Source organism: Microcebus murinus, chromosome 2 (assembly GCF_040939455.1).
Source record: "Microcebus murinus isolate Inina chromosome 2, M.murinus_Inina_mat1.0, whole genome shotgun sequence".
Classification (NCBI taxonomy): Eukaryota; Metazoa; Chordata; class Mammalia; order Primates; family Cheirogaleidae; genus Microcebus; species Microcebus murinus.
In genome coordinates, this window is record NC_134105.1 from 33,891,019 (window position 1) to 33,915,618 (window position 24,600).

Here is a 24,600-nt window from a genome sequence, read left to right on the forward strand (position 1 = left end):
CCATAAACAGACTCACAGGTATATGGTGAGTCAAAGGCACCAAAGTGACCTAAGGAAAATGGGATGCTTTCAACAATAGTGCTAGAATAGATGAATATTCATATAAATAAAATGAACCTTAACCCCTGTCTCATACCAGCTAAAAAAAATTAATTCACGACAGACCTAAACCAAAAACCTAAAACCGGACTTCCAGTGGCACAATCGGTTAGTGTGTGGTACTTATACAAAAAACTAAAACTTAGAAAAAGGGAGACCTGTGAGTAGACAAACTTTCTTTAACATAATGTAGAAAGCAATAATCATGAAAGATAAAAGTGATAAATTAGATTTCATCAAAATTAAAACTTATATTCATCAAAAAATGTCGTTAAGAAAATTATAGGCAAAACCACAAACTAGAAGAGTATGTTCACAAAACACACATCTAACAAAGGACTTGTATTTAAGATGTATAAAGAATTATTAAAATTAATGTTAACAGCCAAATTATTTGAATGGACACTTAAAAAGGAAGATATACAAAAGGCCAATATGTACACATAAAAGTGCTTAACATCACTACTCACCAGGAAAATGCAAATTTAAACCACTATGTGATACTGCTAATACCCACTAGAATAGCTAAAATTTTTAAAAACTGGTATCATCAAATGTTGGAAAGGAAAACTCTCATACATTGCTAGTTGGAATGTAAAATGGAACAACCACTTTGGGAAAATGTTTGGTAATTTTTTATAAAGTCAAACATAAACCTACGCTTTGGCCAGTAATTTCACTCCTAGGTATTTAGCCAAGGGAAATATTAATAAAAAAACATATCCAGGCCAAGCGTGGTGGCTCACGCCTGTAATCCTAGCACTCTGGAGGCCGAGGTGGGCGGATCGCTCAACCTCAGGAGTTCAAAACCAGCCTGAGCAAGAGCAAGACCCTATCTCTATTAAAAATAGAAAGAAATTAATTGGCCAACTAAAAATATATAGAAAACATTAGGCAGGCATGGTAGTGCATGCCTGTAGTCCTAGCTACTCGGGAGTCTGAGGCAGGAGGATTGCTTGAGCCCAAAAGTTTGAGGTTGTTGTGAGCTAGGCTGACACCACGGCACTCACTCTAGCCTGGGCAACAGAGTGAGACTCTGTCTCAAAAAAAAAAAAAAAAAAAAAAAAAATTCTTCAGCAGCTGAATGGGTAAACAAATTCTTATAAGTTAATGTTACCAAGAAATAAAAAGAAACAAACTACTGATACATGTACCAATGATGGAAAGGTCTGACAAACAATGCTAGGCAAAGCAGCTATGCACAAAAGAGTACATACTGTATGATTCCATTTATATGAAGTTCTAAAATAGACAAAACTAGTCTAAAGTAAAAAATGATCAGAACAGTTGTTGTCTCTGAGGGTTAGAGGGAGAGATTGATGGAGAAAGAACACAATAGAGCTTTCTATATCATGAAGGTGTGGGTTATAGAGGTCTATCCATTTGTCAAAATTGTATAATTAACTTTTTAAATATTTCAGTATATATAAATTTTACCTTAAAAATAACTGCAAAAACAAAATAATAGTACTAACAATTGGAAGTTAGTGGGTAGATGAAACAAAAATGGCAGAATGTTGGTAATTACTGAAGGTGGGTGATAGGTACATTGAGTTCATTATACTACTCTGTTTATTTTGTATATGCTTGCAATTTTTCATAATAAAAGGTTTTTAAAATCATCTGGGGCTGCCACCCATCCAAACAGTTCATCTTCCCAGCATGTAAAGACTATTTAAAATCTTGGCCGAGCACGGTGGCTCACACCTGTAATCCTAGCACTCTGGGAGGCCGAGGCATTGCTTGAGGTCAGGAGTTCAAAACCAGCCTAAGCAAGAGCAAGACCCCATCTTTACTATAAATAAAAGGAAATTAATTGGCTAACTAATATATATAGAAAAAATTAGCTGGGCATGGTGGCACATGCCTGAAGTCCCAGCTACTCTGGAGGCTGAGGCAGGAGGATTGCTTGAGCCCAGGAGTTTGAGGTTGCTGTGAGCTAAGCTGACGCTACGGCACTCTAGCCTGGGCAACAGAGGGAGATTCTGTCTCAAAAAAAATAAAAATAAAAATAAAATCTGCTCTTCCACTCCACTCAAACCTTCCATCTCCCCTCCCATTCTCAGTAGACGACCTTATCTCATATGTCACAAAGAAAATAGAGCCATCTGACAGAAGCACTTTTGACCTCCTACCACTCAACCTACAGCTCCAGCAGCATCTGCACCTGCACCTCTCTCTTCCCTCCTGTTCCAAAGAAAAGGGTAGCATTTCTTCTGCCCAACATCAGTCCCTCCACCTGGGCCCTAGAGCTTCCCCCAACCCCCATCTCACTTTCTCAGAGACTTCATGCCTTTGATTATTACTCTCTCCTCTATCTTCTCCCCAGCTCCTCCCCATCAACATTCAACCACAATCAAGTCTTTCTCATCCTTAAAACAAAACAAAATGAAACATAAAACCTTGACTCCACATTTTCCCCTACTACTATTTTATTGTTTCCCCATCTCTTCCACAACCAAATTTCTTGAAGTGTTGTGACACATATTGCCTTAACTTCTTCCGATTTTACACACTCTTTGGCCACATCAATCACTTCTACCACTTCATTGAAATGGCTTTTACTGAGATCACCAATGAGCTCTATGTCACTAAAGCAGAAGTGACATGACTCTATGTCTCTAACCCCCAGAGACAACCACTGTTCTGATCATTTTTTACATTAGACTAGTTTTCTCTATTTTAGAACTTCATATAAATGGAATCATACAGTATGTACTGTCTTTTGTGCATAGCTGCTTTGCTTAGCATTGTTTGTGAGATTTTTCCATCATTGGTACATGTATCAGTAGTTTGTTTCTTTTTATTTATTAGTAACATTTTTTAGTCCTGCAGCCTCATTTTGTTACTTTTTCCCTCAGTCTCTATATTCTAGCTATCCTAGGACAAGTGTGGCAGTTGAGTCCTCCAGGAAGTAGATGCTGAGATGGAGTTAGGAAGGCAAAAGGTTTACTGGGGAGCAGTAGCACTTGTGAAAGGAAAAGGGAGGAAGCAGGATTGGGGCAGAGGGAGCCGTGAGGATGCCATGCAGATCTGTCAAAGTCTATGCCAGTCCTGTGGGAGCTTTGGAGCAAAGACTGCAGGAGTCCCACATTGGGCAGAAAAGGGTGGGACCCTGTCCAACACTCTTAGTCACTGGCTGGGCCATCTGAGAAGAATCTGAGGTGGAACTGAAGGAGTTAACAGCTAGAAACCATCAGTTGACCTTACTTCTCATGGTCTTTTCTTTTTCTATTTTTAATTCTTTATTTTAATTTTAATTTTTGTAGAGACAGGGTCTCACTATGTCACCCAGGCTGGTCCCAAATTCCTGGGCTCAAGCGATCCTCCCATCACAGACTCCCAAAGTGCTGGGATTACAGGCATGAGCCACCCTGCCCAGCCTCATGGTCCTTTCTTGAAGGGAAGCAGCTATTTCAGTGTTGGTCACAAGGGGCCACAGAACAAAGGCTCCTACTAAAGCCTAGGGGATTAGGGAACATTTCCTAAGGAAGTGACGTTTAAACTGAGGCCTACTGGATAGAAGAAAGTTGCCCAGGACAGTGAGAGTATTCCACACCAGGGAACAGTATGTGTGAAGCCTCTAAATGGCAAAGGTGTTAGATCCTTGAAGGAACTGGAAAAAGACCCATATGGTTGAACACAATGTGCTTAGCATATACAGTGCACACCCAAGGCATAAGTCTTTTTCAAACTGAGTGTGTATAAGACTTTCTTGAGGATGTCTAGTAAAAAATGAAGATCCCTGAGCCCCATCCAGAGGTTCTAGTTCAGTAGGTCTAGTACACAGCCCAGTCCCTGTATTTCAATAATCATTTTCCTCAGGGATTCCAGCCTAGGCATTCATGAAACACACTTGGAAGATTGTGATAAACAGCAGCTGTTATTATCTCTTCTTTTTTTTTTTTTTTTTTTTTTTGAGACAGAGTCTCGCTTTGTTGTCCAGGCTAGAGTGAGTGCCGTGGCGTCAGCCTAGCTCACAGCAACCTCAAACTCCTGGGCTCGAGCAATCCTTCTGCCTCAGCCTCCCGAGTAGCTGGGACTACAGGCATGCGCCGCCATGCCCGGCTAATTTTTATATATATATATCAGTTGGCCAATTAATTTCTTTCTATTTATAGTAGAGACGGGGTCTCGCTCTTGCTCAGGCTGGTTTTGAACTCCTGACCTTGAGCAATCCGCCCGCCTCGGCCTCCCAAGAGCTAGGATTACAGGCGTGAGCCACCGCGCCCGGCCTATCTCTTTACTTGTCTATCTCCCATAGACAGTGGGTTACTCTCAGAGAATGTTCTAGTGTAACTGGTTCTATGAACAAATTTCAATGACCTCTATATGTTTTTTTAATAATCCTCTCCCTTTATTATTAATAACTACTTGAGCTTTTCCCAGAAATGATGGATTTTCTGCAAGACAAAGGAGTTGAGATTCTGAAGGCCCCACAGCAGACTTCCTGATGCCAGTACTCACCATCCCCTTCTACTCACCATCCCCTTCGACTTGCCCCAAAGCACGTGCCCCCTCCTTAAAATGTCCTAGATCTCCGTTAGTCAGAGAGATGGATTTGAGGTAGCTCCTCCCATTTTGACAAGATGTCTGCCATATTAAGAAATTCCTTTCTTGCTTGGCAATACTAGTTGTCTCAATAATTGGATCTTTGTGCAGTGAGTAACTTGACCTAGACTGAAACCCCCTTGCAATTTTGACAATATTAGCACTGTGTATAAAATATGCACTCCATAAATATTTGAGGAATGAGTAAATGACAAAAAATGGAGGCAGGGCTATGCAGTAAAAATGCAAAATGTAAAAGGACTTTGTAAACTATATGTAACATGTTCTATGCCATAAAGTAGTGACTTTCAAACTTTTTGACCATGTCCCACAGTAAGATATACATTTTACACTGTGACCCCACACACACACAAACAACTAAAAAGTTTCACATACCAATACATACCCTTACTGCATGTGAAGTATTTTGATATTTTCTATTCTATTCTATTATAATTTTCCAAAAATTATATTGTTTTCATGTCCCATTAATGGGTCTTATGCAGTTTAAAAAACACTAGGCAAAGTGCTTTCTTTGCCACTACCCCCTCACCCACCCTACTCCCTTCCCCCCACCACCACCACCACCATGATTTGGCATTGCTAAAATAGCAACAAGTATCCAGGAGTACTCCACACACTTCCTTCTTAAGTCTAGCACATGATGCTTCCTCTGACTAAAAAGCCCTTCTCACATTCCTTACTTGAATGATTTCAATTTATTCTTCCTGTCTGGTAGCCTGAGGTGCTTTCCCTTCCATGGGCTAAGGACAGCACAGTGTTCTTATCTCTGTCCAACCACTTATCACTCTGTATGACAATTGTCTGTTTACCTGTCCCTATCCCGCAGCATGCTGTTGTAAGGTTTTTTTTGTTTTTTTTGGTTTTTTTTGAGACAGAGTCTCACTTTGTTGCCCAGGCTAGAGTGAGTGCTGTGGCATCAACCTAGCTCACAGCAACCTCAAACTCCTGGGCTCAAGCGATCCTCTGCCTCAGCCTCCCAAGTAGCTGGGACTATAGGCATGCGCCACCATGCCCGACTAATTTTTTCTATATATATTAGTTGGCCAATTAATTTCTATTTATAGTAGAGACAGGGTCTCGCTCTTGCTCAGGCTGGTTTCGAACTCCTGACCTCGAGCAATCCGCCTGCCGTGGCCTCCCAGAGTGCTAGGATTACAGGCGTGAGCCACTGTGCCCGGCCTGTTGTAAGGTTTTTCAGTGGCGGCAAAAAGAAAAGACAGAGAGAAAAAGAGTGGGGCCAAACCACGTGGTTTTATTTAGTGCTCCCGGATGAGGTTCTGGGGCCCCAAGAGGGGGGGGGCCCAGAAGTCGCCTCCATTTGAAGGGAGTGCAGCCTTTTAAACCGTTTAGGGTGGGCTAGGGACTTTTGGCGAGAAGAGCTGGGGACTTTGCATTGTGACTTTGGATGGTCATTGAAAATAGGAGGGGTTGGTGGTATTTGTGGAACCCAGGAGCCAAAACGTTCTTATCGAGGTGGACATCTGGGTGTGTTTTTTCTCATCAGGGCCTAGTAGTTTGTCTTTGGTGGGTCTGGTCTCATGAGCCTTTTCTTTTTGATCTAGAGAAGGGAGCAGGGCCTACCACCAGCCTTACAGCTGTGAGTACTTGGAAGTCAAAAATTGAACAAAACAAGCACTCAAAAAATGCTTGTTGAATATCTGAATAAAATGCAAAGTGTTGTTATGTGCTGTTTTGAGAGGGTAAATTGGGTGCTTTGGAAAAAAGGGAGCATGAGCTGAAAGATGCAATTATGTTGTTGAAAAACATGAAACGTCTGTAAATAGACCAGGAGAAACTTCATTCTTCCAGATCCCTCCAGTTTCTATGACTCACTAAAACTATTCACTATTTTAGTCAGGTTTTAGTTCAAATAGAGTGTAGATTTTTTTTTTTTTTTTGGGACAGAGTCTCACCTTGTTACCTAGGCTAGAGTGAGTGCTGTGGGGTCAACCTAGCTCACAGCAACCTCAAACTCCTGGGCTCAAGCAATCCTTCTGTCTCAGCCTCCCAAGTAGCTGGGACTACAGGCATGCACCACCATGCCTAGCTAATTTTTTCTATATATTTTTAGTTGGTCAATTAATTTCTTTCTATTTTTAGTAGAGACGGGGTCTCGCTCTTGCTCAGGCCAGTTTTGAACTCCTGACTTTGAGCAATCCACCTGCCTTGGCCTCCCAGAGTGCTAAGATCACAGGCATGAGCCACCATGCCTGGCCTAGAATGTAGATTTTTGCTGTGTGGTTTTCTTACAGAGCCTGAATATCTAAGAATTCAAAACATAAATATCAATAGAAATATTGATTCACAGAGACATGATAAAAGCGTTGGTGCTGAAATCAAATCAGACTGGGTCAAGTTCAAGACTGTGACCTGAAAGTGCTCGTCATGATGGCCATGAAATCAGTTGGAAACATAACCTTTAGGGAAGGGGAGGAATTGAAATTACAAGGTCTTGGCCAGGGGCTGTGGCTCACACCTGTAATCCTAGCACTTTGGAAGGCCAAGGCAGGAAGACTGATTGAGGCCAGGAGTTTAAGAAAAGGCTGAGCAAAAGTGAGACCCCATCTCTACCAAAAATAGAAAAAATTAGGCAGGCATGGTGGTGCATGCCTGTAGTCCCAGCTACTTGGAAGGCTAAGACATGAGGATCACTTGAACCCAGGAATTTGAGGTTGCAGTGAGCTATGATGACGACACTGCACTCTAGCCTGCATGACAGAGTGAGACCCTGTCTCAATAAAAAACAAAATTAATTAAAATATTAATTAGAAATAAAACAATTTGCAGCTCAATCTACTGCCAGACACTGACCCCCCAACCCCTATTCCACAAGCTATAACTATAGCTTTTACTGAATAAGAGACTGATTCCAGTAACATTACCCTGATAAGAAGACCACCAACCACAGATTGGTTCTGGCTGGTTTACTGAGGCTGCACACTTGAGTGACTTTGTGTCCTGAAAAGACTTTAATTGTAATACATTTTTTATTTATTTATTTTATTTATTTATTTTTTTTTGAGACAGAGTCTCTCACTCTGTTGCCCTGACTAGAGTGCCATGGCATCAGCCTAGCTCACAGCAACCTCAAACTCCTGGGCTCAAACAATCCTCCTGCCTCAGCCTCCCAAGTAGCTAGGACTACAGGCATGCACCACCATGCCCAGCTAATTTTTTCTATATATTTTTAGTTGTCCAATTAATTTCTTTCTATATTTAGTAGAGACGGGGGTCTCACTCTTATTCAGGCTGGTTTTGAACTCCTGACCTTGAGCGATCCTTCCGTCTCGGCCTCCCATAGTTCTAGGATTACAGGCGTGAGCCACCGCGCCCAGCCAATTGTAATACATTTAAATGTTAAGTCTGCACCCCAAATTAAACATGGTTCATATGTAACCTGCATGTTTATTCAATGTGCATGTATTAGGACCACCTTCCTGAATAGTCACTGCTCCTACTGGTTTTGTTTGTTTCTTTGTTTGAGACAGAGTCTTGCTTTGTTGCCCCCGCTAGAGTGAATGCCGTGGCATCAGCCTAGCTCACAGCAACCTCAAACTCCTGGGCTCAAGCAATCCTTCTGCCTCAGCCTCCTGAGTAGCTGGGACTACAGGCATGTGCCACCATGCCCGGATAATTTTTTCTATATATATTAGTTGGCCAATTAATTTCTTTTTATTTATAGTAGAAACGGGGTCTCCCTCTTGCTTAGGCTGGTTTCGAACTCCTGAGCTCGAGCAATCCACCCGCCTTGGCCTCCCAAAGTGTTAGGATTACAGGCGTGAGCCACCGCGCCCGGCCAGCTCCTCCTGTTACATGTTGAATTTGTATACTTGACAATACTTAAACTTAAATTTCTGTCCTACCCTTCCCTCTCTCCAAGTGCCTGTTTCCAGGCTTTGGCCAGAGGCTATGCTGCCCAGCCAGTCAGAATGGCCACCTTGCAGACTGTTTACCCTTTATTAGAAACAAGGCTTTCCTTTCCTTTCCATAAATTATAAATTGTATGATTTTTAAGTCAACAAGGTTAAAGGAAAAAACAGACTGGCTTGTTCCACTCTACTCTTACATCTAGCACAATGCACTTCTGTGACCACAGGGTTTTTTTTCCTACACACACCAAACAATTCTCCAGCAGACACTAACAAGATATCCTATAAGTCAAGTCAATTCTGACACTATTTACCTAGGACAGTGTCAGATCCCATAGGTGAGGGCCCAGTTTTGCAAGACTGCCCCCACTTCTGACACCAACCACAAATAGTAGGTTGTTCTACTTCTGACATACTGACTACAAACCAGGGTTCCCATAACCCCCTCCCTGAGTTCAATTAATATGCTAGGATGGCTCACAGAACTTGGGAAAATACTTTACTTACACTTACCAGTTTATTATAAAGGATATTACAAAGGATATAGAGGAACAGCCAGATGAAGAGATGGATAGGGTGAGGTATGGTGGTAGTGGGGGCAGAGCTTCCATGCCCTCTCTGGGTACTACCTTCCCAGCACCTCCATGTGTTCAGTGACTCAGAAGCTCATCAACTCATTTTCTTGTTTTTTTATTTTTGTTTTGTGAGACAGGGTCTTGCTTGGTTGCCTGAGCTAGAGTGCAATGGCATCATCATAGGTCACTGCAACTTCAAACTCCTGGGCTCAAGCAATGCTTCTGCTTTAGCCTCCTAAGTAGGTGGAACTACAAGTGTGCACCACCACACCTGGCTAATTTATTTTTTGGGTTTTCTTTGTAGAGATGGAGTCTCACTCTGTTGCTCAGGCTGGTCTTGAACTCTTGGCCTTAAGTGATCCTCCTGCCTTGGCCTCCCCAAATGCTGGGATTACAGGTGTGACCCACCGCACCCTGCTGATATTCTGCTTTTTTTTTTTTTTTTTTTTTTTTGAGACAGAGTCTCACTCTGTTGCCCAGGCTAGAGTGCTCTGGTGTCAGCCTAGCTCACAGCAACCTCAAACTCCTGGGCTCAAGCAATCCTACTGCCTCAGCCTTCCAAGTAGCTGGGACTACAGGCATGTGCCACCTTTCCCAGCTAATTTTTTCTATATATTTTTAGTCGTCCAGCTAATTTCTTTCTATTTTTAGTAGAGACGGGGTCTCACTCTTGCTCAGGCTGGTCTTAAACTCTTGACCTTGAGCGATCCTCCCGCCTCAGACTCCCAGAGTGCTAGGATTACAGGCATGAGCCATACACCCAGCCTGATATTCTGCTTTTTAAACACAATATTCTACAGAATTATATTTCAACGTGTTAGACTGATAGCATACTTACTTTCGGTGCTGTTAAATTTATGTCATTTTTAGTGATTCTGTCATCCTCTAAACTTGAATGTGAAATATTGTTGACATTAATGAAAAATCTAGTGACAAGTTGTTCAGATTATATGAACAAGTACGATAAATCACTCATGGAAGCTGATATATCATAACAATGATCACAACACATTTTTGGTGTTGTCAAGAGTTTCAGTCAATACACTGATTTATTTGTTTATTACACAGACTTTCAATGAGTACTTGTGTGTGCCAGCGTGTGGTAGCAGGGGGGAGTACAAAGATGAATCAAAGCTGGTCCCTGACCTCCAGAAATGCATTGGATCTGTCAGCATTTTCCCAAAACCTCATTCTGAGTTTGTAACCTTGTTTTCTATTTACTTTGATGTAGCAAAATTCAGTAGCAACTATAAACTTTATATCTCTGATAAGTGTCTTCCGTAGGGCAGCCTGGACACTATTTCAATCTTCCACAGACTGACTATTAAGCCACAGGACTGTGGTGTCTGACTGAAAACAGATCTTTGCATATCTGTTTATGTGCTTCTAGAATTTGGTTTTCAGCACATAACAATTCTTAGAAATATAAAGGAATACTGTATAAATGGACACAGAGATCATACTCCTGGATGTCTGTCCTTTCCAAGTTAATATTTTGTTAAGTGTGATTCTAATCAGTCATCAGATTAATTTTTTAAATATTAACATGGTTTAAAGATAATTCAAATATCTTCTGAAAGAATATAAAAGTCAACATTTTAAAAAATAAGTGAAGATTAGCCCTTCATAGAAACTTTAAATATGTTACAAAACTATAATTAAAACAGTGGTAAATTAGTCTTAGCCAGAACAATCAGGGAACAGGAAGAAATAAAAGGCATTCAGATTAGAAAAGAGGAAGTCAAATTGTCCCTCTTTGCAGACAACATGATCTTATATTTAGAAAGATCTAAAGAATCCAGCAAAAAACTCTTAAAACTGATAAATTCAGTAATGTTGCAAGATACAATATCAATATACAAAAAGCAGTGGCACTTCTACACATCAATAATAAACTAACTGAAAAAAAGAATCAAGAAGACAATCCATTTACAATAGCTACAAAAATAAATAAAATATCTAAGAATAAATTTAACCAAAAAGGGGAAACAGTCCAGGCACAATGGCTTGTGCCTACGATACTAGCACTTTGGGAGTCCAAGGCAGAAGGATTTCCTGAGGCCAGGAGCTTGAGATAAGCCTGAGCAAGAGTGAGACCTGTCGCTACAAAAAAATAAAAAAATTAGCTGGGCATCATGGCATGTGTCTGTAGTCCCAGCTATATGGCAGGCTGAGCCAGGAGGATCACTTGAGCCTGGGCATTTGAGGTTGTAGTGAGCTATGATGACACCACTGCACTCTAGCCAGGATGACAGAATGAGGCTCTGTCTCGGGAAAAAAATTGTTAAAATGACCATGCTACCCAAAGCAATCTACAGATTCAATGCAATCCCTACCAAAATACCAATGACATTTTTCACGGAAATACAAAAATCTTAAAATTCATATACAACCAAAAAAAAAAAAAAAGCCTAAATAGCCAAAGCACTCCTGAGCCAAAAGAACAAAGCTGGAAGCATCCCACTACCTGACTTCAAAATATATTACCTATATGAGGCGACAGTAACCAAAATAGCATGGTATTGGTATAAAAACAGACACTTAGACCAATGAAAATGAATAGAGAACCCAGAAATAAATCCATATATTTATAGCCAACTGATTTTTGACAAGGCACCAAGAACATACAGTGGAGAAAGGACACCCTCTTCAATAAATGGTGCTGGGAAAACTGGATATCCATACACAAAAGAGTGAAACTGGACCCCTATCTCTTGCCATATACAAAAATCAACTCAAGATAGATTAAATACTTAAACATTAGACCTGAAACTATAAAACAACTAGAAGAAAACATAGAAGAAATATTTCAGGACATTAGTCTAGGCAAAGATTTTATGGTTAAGACCTCAAAAACATGGGCAACAAAAACAAAAACAGACAAATGGGACTATATGAAACCAAAAAGCTTCTGCGTAGTGAAGAATACAATCAACAGAGTGAAGAGACAACCTGTTCAATTCAAGAAAATATTTGCCAACCATTCATCTGACAAGGGACTAATATCCAGAATATGTAAGGAATTCAAACAACTCAACAGTAAAAAAAATAAACAATTGCATTAAAAAGTAGGCAAAGGATGTGAATAGACTCTATTTCTCAAAAGAAAACATACAAATGGCCAGCAAGCGTATGAAAAAATGTTCAACATAACTAATCATCAGGGAAATGCAAATCAAACCCACAATGAGATATCATCTTACCCCAGTTAGAATGGCTATTATAAAAAAGACAAAAAATAACAGATGTTGGAATGGAGAGAAAAGGGAACTCTTATACACTGTTGGTGGGAATGTAAATTATTACAGCTATTATGGAAAACAGTGTGACAATTTCTCAAAACACTAAAAATAGAACTTCCATACAATCCAGCAATCCCACTACTGGGTATTTATCCAAACGAAAGGAAATCAGTATATCAACTGGACCCATATGTTTATTGTAGCACTATATACAATAGCAAAGATATGGAATCAACCTAAGTGTCCATCAGTGGATAAATGGATAAAGAAAATGTGGTTTATATACACAGTGGAACACTATTTGGCCATAAAAAAGAATGAGATCCTGTCATTTGCCGCAACATAGATGGAAGTTGAAGTCATTATGTTAAGTGAAATAAGCCAGAACTGAAAGATAAATACTGCATGTTCTCACTCATATGTGGGATCTAAAAAGTTGAGGCCGGGCACAGTGCCTCGTGCCTGTAATCCTAGCACTCTGGGAGGCCGAGGTGGGCGGATTGCTCGAGGTCAGGAATTTGAAACCAGCCTGAGCAAGAGCGAGACCCCGTCTCTACTATAAATAGAAAGAAATTAATTGGCCAACTAATATATATAGAAAAAATTAGCCGGGCATGGTGGCGCATGCCTGTAGTCCCAGCTACTCGGGAGGCTGAGGCAGCAGGATAGCTGAGCCCAGGAATTTGACGTTGTTGCTGTGAGCTAGGCCGACGCCACGGCACTCACCCTAGCCTGGGCAACAAAGTGAGACTCTGTCTCAAAAAAAATAAATAAATAATATAAATAAAAAAATAAAAAGTTGAAATCATGAAGGTAGAAAGTAGAATGATAGTTACCATAGACTGGGAAGGGTGTGTGGGGGGGGGTGCGGGAGGGATGCAGAGAGGTAGGTTAATGGGCACAAACATACAGTTAGATAGAATAAGTTCTAACGTTCAATAGTACAGTAGAGTGACTATAGTTAACAATGTATTGTATATTTCAAAATAGCTAGAAGAGAGGATTTGAAATGTTCCCAACACATAGAAGTGATAAACACTTGAGGTGATAGATATCCCAAATACCCTGACTTGATCATTACACATTCTATGCATATAACAAAATATCACATGTATCTTATAAATATATACAAATATTATGTATTAATTAAAAATAACAGAACACTAAAAAGAAAAAAAAGTGAATCTTCTCTCAGAAGAATTCCAAATAATACATGTAGATGCTCCCACCTTGAGGAGGTGGAGCTTAATATCTGCCCTCTCCCCTTTCAGGAGGAGCTAGACATAGTTACTCTCTATGAAAGGATAAAGTAGAGAAAGGGGGAAATAGTAACTTTATAGTGTAGAAATCTGGCAAACACCACCTTAACCAAGTGATAAAAGTTAACATTATTAATGACGTCCTGTGGTTATCATTTATTGTTGATGGGATATGATGAGAAGGGCATTTGACCTCTGTGATATACTTTCCAAAAATCCATAGGTCCAGTCTAGTCATGAAAAAACACCAGACAAACCCAGACTGGGGAGCATCAATGGGTTCATGTCCCAACATCCTTAAGTAGAAGAGCAAGAATGTCCTACTGAAAAACTAAGTGATTGTGCCAACCAGGTGACAACGTCTCACATGGTTGGGAGGCTGTCCTTCAGGATACAGTATGTGCACTAAACCACTTATCAATATGCGGTGCCATATTTTCCCTTAGCCAGAATACCTGGATCTGGGAGCCAAGGGGTAGAAGTGGGAGTTGTGTATCTTTCCATTAACTTTTACCACCAAAAGTAATAGTACTGAGAAGTACCTTGAAATCCCTTGGGTTCCACACATATTCCTTTCTGCTCCTATCTCTATCATCTCTAATATTTTACTTAGGGATGTTTGTTTGTTTCCTATACCTATAACTTTGGACTCTGTAGGTTTAGCGATCTTAGTTCCAAAAGAATGGCCGGGTGTGGTGGCTCATGCCTGTAATCCTAGCACTCTGGCAGGCCAAGGCGGGCAAATCATTTGAGCTCAGGAGTTCGAGACCAGCCTAAGCAAGAGTGAAACCCCGTCTCTATTAAAAATAGAAAGAAATTAGCTGGACAACTAAAAATATACAGAAAAAATTAGCCGAGCATGGTGGCGCATTCCTGTAGTCCCAGCTACCTGAGAGGCTGAGGGAGAAGGATTGCTTGAGCCCAGGAGTTTGAGGTTGCTGTGAGCTAAGCTAATGCCACAGCACTCTGGCCAGGGCAACAAAGTGAGACTCTGTCTCCAAAAAAAAAAAAAAAAGAAGGAATGATTCCACTAGGGTACACTCTACTAGAAGGTAAGACTGTGACATGGCCACTTTAGGTCTCTCTGAACCAACAGCAAAGAAAGGAGTTAATATATGGCTACTATAAATAATATTGATTATCTTTTTCAAAGTTTTAAATTTTTTAATATAGAACACTTCACAAATTTGCATGTCATCCTTGTGCCAAGGCCATGCTAGTCTTCTTTGTATCATTTCAATTTTAGTATATGTGCTGCCAAAGCAAGCGTGATAATATTGATTACCATTACCATGAGGCAATAGGCCTAATAACACAATGGGAGCAGAGAATTTTACTGTACATAGAGGTATGTAAATGTTGGACAATAACTGTACATAAAGGTGTATAAAAATTAGACAGCAATTAATTCCCCATCTGATGTGAAAAAGAAATTTTAAAAATTGGACAGCAATGTTCATGAAAAGGTCAACAATTAAATTTCTTCTTTTGTTTAGAGAAAATGCTTGTCAGTTGTATCTGAATTAATAGCAGGGAATCTGATGAAACAACAGAACAAAAGTTAGCAGCATTTAACCTCTCTTCACCTTTCGGAAGTTTGAAATAAAGACCTGCAGGGTCATTAAGTTCTCTCTGTGGTAGCAGGATGGATGTGGTAGTCTCAACCCATCTATAATAGATGGGTATCTAGTCTAGCCTTAGAAATCTACTCATATGAAGATCGCTCCAAAGCCTCCCTTGGCAGTTCTTAAGTGTTCTTAGAATTTTAATGTTTACTAAATCCAAACCTCATCAACTTATTTCCAAAGCACAGACAATGGCAGGCAGAATCTATTGTAACGATTAGTCACCTGTCTCTCCCTTGCCAGGTTCTCATCTTATATGGGCACTTTCCAATGTCAAACTACTTCCTTTCCTTCTCAGTTGCCAGACTTCTTTCTACTTAGTCTTTCTTACATCAGCTCTGCCTTCTTCTGCTCCCATGCACACCCCAAGTCTCCTTTTCTGGGTACTTGACTCTCAGTCTCCTCTAGACTGAATTGTGGGGGTGCTCCTGATTCCAGTTGCTGGAGTTTGAAACTTTTTTTTTTTTTTTTTTTAAGACAGAGTCTCGCTTTGTTGTCCAGGCTAGAGTGAGTGCCGTGGCGTCAGCCTAGCTCACAGCAACCTCAAACTCCTGGGCTCAAGCGATCCTATTGCCTCAGCCTCCCAAGTAGCTGGGACTATAGGCATGCACCACCATGCCCGGCTAATTTTTTTATATATATATATCAGTTGCCCAATTAATTTCTTTCTATTTACAGTAGAGACGGGGTCTTGCTCTTGCTCAGGCTGGTTTTGATGGAGTTTGAAACTTTTTAGTTGCCTGTTTTACTTTTTCTAAAGAGTACTGCATTAGGCATGGTATTAATACTATCTAACACCATATTACTGTCCTGGCTAAGGTAAATTGATGCATGCCACAAATGTTACCTTTGTGAGAAATAACCTAGCTTTGAAACTTTTCACTTAGTGATGCTTATATTACCTATTTAGCCATTTTTATACCATTTCAGCTATGTATTTTTTACTTATGTAGATCGACAAAAAAGACCAAACTGCCCTTAGGATGGTTTGGCCAATGTTCGGTTGGAGAGTTATGAAAAGAGTAATTTGATTTTAAATGTTCCTGCTCTGATCACTCATCCAGCAAACACTCATTACTCATTAATCACCTATTATATTCCAAACACTGGGCCTTTAGCATGAATAAGACTCAGACTTTCTTCCTGGCACTCACCTCCTCAATAGGCAGCCAGGCATTTTGACTAATAATTCTAATAAAATGTATTAACTGCTCTAAGTGTCATAGGAGCACAATGGAAATCAGCTTAGTCCTAAACATTTCCTGAGCTACTTCAGTATGACTGGCAGGAGCTATGCTGAGCAGAGAGAGGAGGTAGGGGGGCTACACAGTTGAACCATATATGGTTCCTACCCTCAGGAGCTCATAACCCGGTGGGGAAGACCAAATGGGGCAAGAGGCCTTACAGTTTACAAAGAGAAAATGCCTGGACTGAGTCTTGCAGGATGAGAAGATAGTGGGCATAGAGAGGTGGAAAAGGGAACTCTTCAGGCAGGGTAACAGCCTACACAAAGACACAGAGGCATAAAGCACTGGGTGTGCTCAAGGAACAATAGCCTTTTACTCAGGAGGGTAAAGTACAAGCCCAGGAGTGGTAAAAGATGAGACCAAAGAGAGACACAGAAGCCATGAATGAGCTGCAGCAGTGATAATATAGACACCTTTGTGTTTTAGAAAGATCACTCAGGTTGTGAGGTGGAGGGTAGGGTTTTTAGCTTGGGCAAATGGGTTGATTTGGTTCCATTTACTAGCTAGAGAACATTGGAGGAGAAGATATGAATCATGCAGGGAATGAGGGAGGAGGTACAGAAAGTTCAGCATGGGGTACATTGAATCTGAAGTTTCTCTGAGACATCAGAGAGGAAGGATTTAGCAGGAGCTTGAATACATTACGTGGTCTATCCAGGCAGATGTCAGGACTGCAGAAGATTTGTGAGTGGGCCGGACCCAGTGGCTCATGCCTGTAATCCTAGCACTTTGGGAGGCTAAAGAGGGAGGATCACTTGAGCCCAGGAGCTTGAGACCAGCCCGAGCCCATCTCTTCAGAAAACAGAAAAATTGCCTGGCATGGTGGCACTTACCTGTAGTCCCAACTACTTAGGAGGCTGAGGCAGGAAAATCGGTTGAGCCCAGGAGTTTGAGGTTGTAATGAGCTGTGATGAGGCCACTGCATTCTAGCTTGGGGGGCAGAGTGAGACCGTAGCTCAAAAATTGTGAGTCATCAGCTTATAAATGGTAGTCAAAACCAGGAAAAGTGATAAGACCAAATATGCTCAAATGTTAAAATATTAATGTATAAAAAGTAATGCCAATTTCTTTATGACAATCTTCTGGTCAATAAAACGAATAACCTAAGTTGCAATAATATAGTTTTCCCCATGGAATTTATTGACGCTTCATTTAGTTTTCCATTTCACTTTTATTCCATTTGAATATTTTTAAATGCAGGAAGAAAGGAATCGTGGAGGTAGTGAGTTCGGGGCAACTTTTCAGTGAAGAAACCTGACAAACACTAACTCAGGTAGGTGATCAGTGTTAACATCATCAGTGATCAGTCACGTTCATGGCATGTACCCTTGATATGGATGGCATCGCCCCTCTGTGGTCTTCCTCCCTAAAAACCTATGACCCCAGTCTAACTATGAGAAAAACATCAGACAAACCCAAAGTGAGGGACATTTGCAAAAAAACCAAAAGCCAAAAAAACCTGGCCAGTACTTCTCAAGGTCATCAAGGACAGTAAAGTAGAGAACTGTCACAGATCAGAAGAGGCTGGAAAAACATGGCAACTAGATATAACATGGCATCCTGAATAGGATCCTGGAACAGAGGGGTTTATAAGAATACTCCGCACTATCTTTGCAACTTTTCTATGAATTTAAAACTATTATAGAATAAAAAGTCTATTTAAACAGATACAGCCAGTAAAACATTTTCTCCCACAGGCTAAAAGAGGCCTTGTGAAATGAAAGTTTCAATAGTTTTGCTCATGTGCCCACTGATGAGTTTAATACAGTGCTTCTCAAACTTTAATGTGCCTTGAATTATCTGGGGATCTTGTTTAAAAGCTAGTTCTGATTCAGTATTCCAGGTGGAGACCTGACAAGCTCCCAGGTGATGCTGAGACTGCTGGCTTGTGGATCTCCTCTTGAGCATCAAGGGTCTAAGCAAAAGATCAACAACTTTTTTCTCTAAAGGGCCAGATATATATTGTAAGCTTTGTGAAATGTATGTCTCTGCTGCAACTGCTCAACTCTGCCATTCTAGAACGAACACAGTCATAGCCAATATGCAAACAAACGGGTATGGTTGTATTCCAATAAAACCACATTTACAGAACAGGGGGCCGACCAGAGTTGACCTGTGAGCTGTAGTTTTCTTCCTCCTGGTTTAATAATATATGTAAAATCAGTATGTCATTCTTGTAATTGACATTCATGAGCTTATCTCCTGAGCGCCCAATAATGCCCTGAGGCAGTATATGGTAATTTCCCCTACCTGCAGACCCACCTCCCCCTACCCACAACCTATATGGTTCCAGGAACAGAGCACCCACTGCCAAGTTCCCACAACAGGACTCAGACCCCAGCTCCAGCTGACTGGCTCCCAAGGAGCATGATTTACAACACATTCATAGACATTTATAGCACATTCATAGACTCATAGACTTTCCTCAAGATTCTGGAATTGAGTCTAGGAGATTCCTGCCTCACTCTGTCTGTCCTTTTAAATGGGGGATATATAAATGTGGAGGTGAGGCTTAATTTTTTACCCAGTGGATTGGGATGCAGAGAAAATTACTAATGAGAAAGAATGAAGGAGATACACAGAGAGATAGCAGGGTGAGAGCTGGTAAGAGCCTTCCTAGGTGCTCTAGAGCGCTGCAGTCCCTGGCTCCAGGCCATTTCTGCTACTTCCTGGCCCTGGGGTGTCATGAGATGATCCTTACATAAATTCATTTTTTTATTTTGCTTAAATCTAGTATACTTCTGTTACATGTAAACCACAGTCCTAACAGCATTAGCAAATAATAAGAGAGTACTTCAGTAGAATTCAAATTTGGTAGGATTTTTTTTAAAAAAATCAATTTATAGATCACTGCAGGAGCATATATTTTCATTTGAAACTGGATCTCCCAGAGTATGTGAAATTTCATAAATATTAAATTACATTTGTATCTAATAATCTACATAGTAACAAATCATTTTGTCAGTTCTATAGTAACTCCTAGCCCCTTACTTTAGTAAGGGTTCAGTGGCAGAGGAAAAAAAAACAACTACTGGTTTGTACAAAAAGGGATTTATTGCAAGGTATTAAATGACTTACAATATTAGTAGATAGGCTGAAGAAACTGGCTTGTAAAGGAAGCTCCTGCTCTCTCCAAGAACAGAAAACGTCCAGTAGCCACTAGCTCTGAAATCATGCACCTCTTCCACTTCAGGAAGCTACCTGCCAAATTAGGGAACCATCATCTGCACTTCCAGGTCCAGGCCAAACTGCTCTATGACCACTGGGACCAGAAAGAGAGATGCCTCAAATTCTCCTTCTCTCTTTCCCTGCTTAACTCAGTTTATTTTCAGGTTCTATGTGAATGCATTTGATTGAAGGGAACTAAAAGTCTCATTCAGAACCCTGGTGGCAAAGGAGAGGAGTCTGGGAAATGTAGTTTAAGCTTTTCCATCTCTGCATTGCAGAAAGACACACTATAATGTGACTGGAGCAGATGTTGAGTGAGCCACTCCACAGAATAAGCCACACCCCTAATGCACCACACAGTTGTAAAACAAAAATTATATTTTTGTGGAGAAAATGTAAACATGAGCAAACAAGCAATAACACAGTAGTTCACTGTACTTGTCAGACGGATGCTACATAATTCAGACTTGTCCTGTTTCTGCCAGACAGCGTTTGTTACATATTCATTCCTACTTAGGCAACTGGAATAGCATTTAACATCTGAATGATTATGATGAGTAAAGAGATTTATTCACTCATTCATTCACTCAACAAATACTTTTTTGGGTGCCTGCAGTGTTTGTGCCAGGCATTACTTCTGTGCTGGGCTCTACAGGAAATAGTGGATGTTAAATTTTACCAGGTCAACACTCCCTATGAAAATTCTCTCTTTATCCTGAGACTGAAAGGAGTCACAGGGTCTGTTGACAAAGGCAAATACTAAGCAGTTGCAGTGGTTGATAACCCTTAAATATTTGGCTTTTTGGCAGGGCGAGGTGGCTCATGCCTGTAATCCTAGCACTCTGGGAGGCCCAGGCAGGTGGATCACTCAAGGTCAGGAGTTCGAAACCAGCCTGAGCAAGAGTGAGACCCCGTCTCTACTAAAAATAGAAAGAAAATTAATTGGCCAATGAAAATATATACAAAAAATTAGTCGGGCATGGTGGCACATGCCTGTAGTCCCAGCTACTCAGGAGGCTGAGGCAGAAGGATCGCTTGAGCCAAGGAGTTTGAGGTTGCTGTGAGCCAGGCTGATGCCACGGCACTATAACTCAGGCAACAGAGTGAGACTCTGTCTCAAAAATAAATAAATAAATAAATGAATATTTGGCTTTTTTAACCCCAAAGGTATAAACTTTTGGTCAAAGCATATAATGAAATGTAAGTCAACTACTGCCCTTAAATATGGGGTAAAAAAAGAAGTCTACATTTAAGAATTACTGATTTATGACTGCTATGGTTTGAATGTGTCTCTCAAAGTTCATGTGTTATAAATTTAATCTCTTGTGCAACAGTCTTGGGGTGGGGTAGAGCCTAACAGGAGGTGATTAGGTACTGGGGGCTCTGCTGTCATCAATAGAGTAATGTTGTTATCTCGAGAGCAGGTTGTTATAAAAGTGAGTCTGTCTCTCTTGCTCTCATGTTCACTCTCTTGCTCTTCCACCTTACACCATGAGATGACAAAGCAAGAAGGCCCTTGCCAGATATGAGCTCCTCGATCTTGGACTTCCCAGCCTCTACAACTATAAGAAACAAATCTCTATTCTTTTTAAATTAACCAGTCTGTCCTATTCTATTTGTTATAGCAACACAAAATGGACTAAAACAATGCTAAACCAAAAGGAAGCAAAGAATTGTTCATAAATGTGCTGATTCATTCATTCAGTATTCATTGAAAACCTATTTTATTATATTAGTTATCTATTTCTACATAACTAATTACCCCAGAACTTAGAGGCTTAAAACAACAAAAATCACTTATTATCTCTTAAATATTATATCTCTCACAAGATACAAGTTGGGGGCATAGTTCTCGCTCAGAATCCTTCATGAGGTAGGACTTGAAGCTGAAAATGTTGATGAGCTCACAACCCAGGGAAAGTGTTCAGAGGGAGAAGCACAGGGGACCTAGAGCTTCTGCTTCTCCATATCTACTGGAAGGCTTGAGGAACAGGAATTGAACCAGCTATGGTTCCTGCTACAGAGGGGCTTCCTGTCTGATGGAAGAGATGTATCACTGACCATAGTTACAGATGGACTCAAGCTTTAGTTGGGTCTGCCTGGAACAGTGGACAGGGTTGGCATCCCAGTTGTATATTACTGTGTGATTTGGGGCAGATTACTTAAGCTCTCTGCCTCAGTTTCCTCCTCTGTAAAGCACCCTATACATAATAAATATCAAATAAATGCAGCTACTATTGTCAACATTATTATCATATTTAGGTGGTGGAAAGCCACTGGATGGATTTCAGCAGGAAAGTATCCTGGTCAGATCTGTGTCTTGGTTAGATGGCTTGGGCAGTTTGTGCTCTGTCCCTGCTCTGGGCTAACTCTCCCCCTCACTGAGTTTCCTTCTGGCTGCCCCACAATTGAGCCCCACCAGACCCCTCCAGGTCCCAGCAGCAACTCCACAAACTCTCTCTGTAGGTTTTTGCTATGCTCCTGTGCCTTGGAATCAGCATGAATACTGTTCCTTGTTTCACCGCTGTCCACTTGCATTGTTGCTGCTCAAAGAAACTGATCAGGTTTATTAAGCATGACCTCTCTTTTGTGAGCCCTGCTCAGGGTCTGCTGATCTGTACCTGTCTGCTGCTCTCCTGGCTCTGCTCAATTGGAGAGGCCTCAGCCTCCTCTACTGTGCTGGTGGGGGCAGGGACAGGCGGCCGGGTGGCCACATCTTTTGTTGTTTGCAGAGACTAATGCACCGGGCTGGATCAGACAAAAGCAGGATGCTCTGCTATACTGAGCACAAGGCCCTTTGTTGCCATGGCTATGGAAAAAAATAGGAACAAAGAGGATAAACGTTGCATCCAAATATGCTAATAATTAACACTTAGCATCATGGATATAAAAAGCACTTAATGCTAAATTACAATGATCATAATAGCTATTCTTTGTTCAGCCCTACTCCATATGGCTCCATGGCTTGATAGCTAAGTACATGCAAGCTGGAGCCTAACTGCCTGAGCCTAAATCCTGGCTCTGCTATTTACCATCTCTGTGACCTCAAGCCAGTTACTGAAACTCTCCTGTCTCAGACTTTGTCTATAAAACACAAGCACAGCCAATGAACATACACAACCCACAGGGCTACATTAGTTCACACTGTGCTTCTAAAGCACTTAAATATGGCCTACCACATAATAAGCACTCAATCAATATTATATTTTATTTTTATTTTTCCAATGTTATCCTTCAGAAATGATGTATTTTTATATGCTAGATTTAGGACTTTTATACACATTGATCAGCAAAGTTAGACCTCAAAACAAACTGTGACATAGATATTATTATCCTTATTTATAAGTTGAGGAACTCAAGACTCAGAGAGGTTGAGTAACTTTTACAAGGTCACCTAGTAAGAAAGTGGCAGAACCCAATTCTGTCTGACTCTAAAGTCATGTGCATTCTACTACCCCAAGTCACTGTCCTCCATGAGCTCCTGGAAAGATGTCTCACATCAGTGGAATGGCAAATATTTGATGGCTGTCTCACAAATACCTCTTCCCTTTGGTCACAGTTGGAACACACTACATGTTTTCAGATGAAGGACAGAGAATTTCTGTGTACAAGGCAGCTTAATCAATGGTTTTCACCTTCTCCAGCCCTGAATTATTCCTAGGCCCCCAGCCTGCCCTAGAATGTACAAGGCTCAGGTCTCTGGTAGAAAGTACAAGGCCAGCTAGGGAAGGACAGAGATGTGACACAGCTCTGGTGAGGACTTGCTCAAGCTCCACCTGTCTGAAGACTTGGCTGGCAGAGTGGAGCCACAGGGGAGTAGAAACTGGCCACAGGGAACAATTCATACCAGGTCCACAGTCTGGGCATGCCTGAGGCCAAGGTGGCCTGGGACAGATTTTGCACCCTAAAAGCTTTTGGACATCACCAAGGAAATGCAGTGAATCTGCACAGCTCAAAGTCCATTGTATTTGGATAGCAGCTTCCTGCCAGAGATCTTAAGATTCCTGAGGGATGTTTATATTTTGTTTTCTAATGTGAAGGAGTCCCAGAGTCCGGTTTATTACACCTCCCATGGAGTGGACATCTATCAGCCAGACCGATGAGTGCCCATCAGGGCTCTGACCCCTGGCCATCCCAGCCAGGCCTCAGTCCATACCTCTATACAATCAACTATCATTTAGTATTTGAAAGCAGCTCGACTCCTAAACGACCTCCAGAGCAAAATAAAACTTAGCCTTACAATATCTCTGGGAAAGAAAGGAGCCTGGCTATATCATGAATTGCAGCCACTCCCTGAGCATGACTCAGGCACAGCCCCCTGTCCCCCCACCCCTCACTTGTTCCTCCAGTTTATGGTGAGCTCCTGGTGACTCCTCCCTGTTCTCCTTCCCTGTCCAAATGTCCATTTGCAATCAGGTAAGAGCTGGCAGGGTCCATCTTGGACTCTGAGAAACACAGCCCTGGCTCCTCAGTGAGGACATAGCCCGGTGTCAGGATAATGGATGTCCCAGGGTATGTCCACACCTAGCTGAAGGCAGCAGAGCCCACTCATGTGTGGACAGGAAAGCTGTCAATGCTATGTGCCCATCCCAACCCCCTCCCACTCAGCACCCCCCCAACCACACCAAGCACTGATCACAGGCCCTCTCCCTCAACTCCTTCTACTCCTTCCAGCACCTGCCTCTTGCTTCCCACTCACATTCCTGGGTTCCCCAATGAAGAACAGAACAGCAGGAAAATGGCCAGGCTGCAGATTCAATGAAAACAGCAGGAACTCTGTAATTGAACAAACATGGGTTTGAATTTTGTCATGTCACTTAACAGCTGTGTGATTTGGGTTGGTCACTTAACCTCTCTGAGTCTCAGTTTTCTCATTTCTGAAAGGGGAATAATCTATACTCTTAGGGTTTCTATGAGGATTAGAAACAACATATATAAGTG

General features: G+C 41.3%; 1 long non-coding RNA gene and 1 other non-coding gene across 2 annotated transcripts in view; one reads left to right on the forward strand and one right to left on the reverse strand.

Annotated features, from left to right (window-relative positions):
• The window catches only part of LOC105877465 (uncharacterized), a 42,832-nt gene extending 24,235 nt beyond the window's left edge, over positions 1-18,597 (forward strand). The window contains exons 2-3 of the long non-coding RNA XR_001156980.3: positions 17,692-17,764; positions 18,327-18,597. This is a non-coding gene — a long non-coding RNA (uncharacterized LOC105877465). The remainder of the gene's footprint in view (positions 1-17,691; positions 17,765-18,326) is intronic.
• On the reverse strand, positions 14,783-14,885 carry LOC142869744 (U6 spliceosomal RNA). Its single transcript, XR_012918315.1, has one exon. It is a non-coding gene; the product is annotated as a U6 spliceosomal RNA (small nuclear RNA).
• Positions 18,598-24,600: the final 6,003 nt, after the last annotated feature.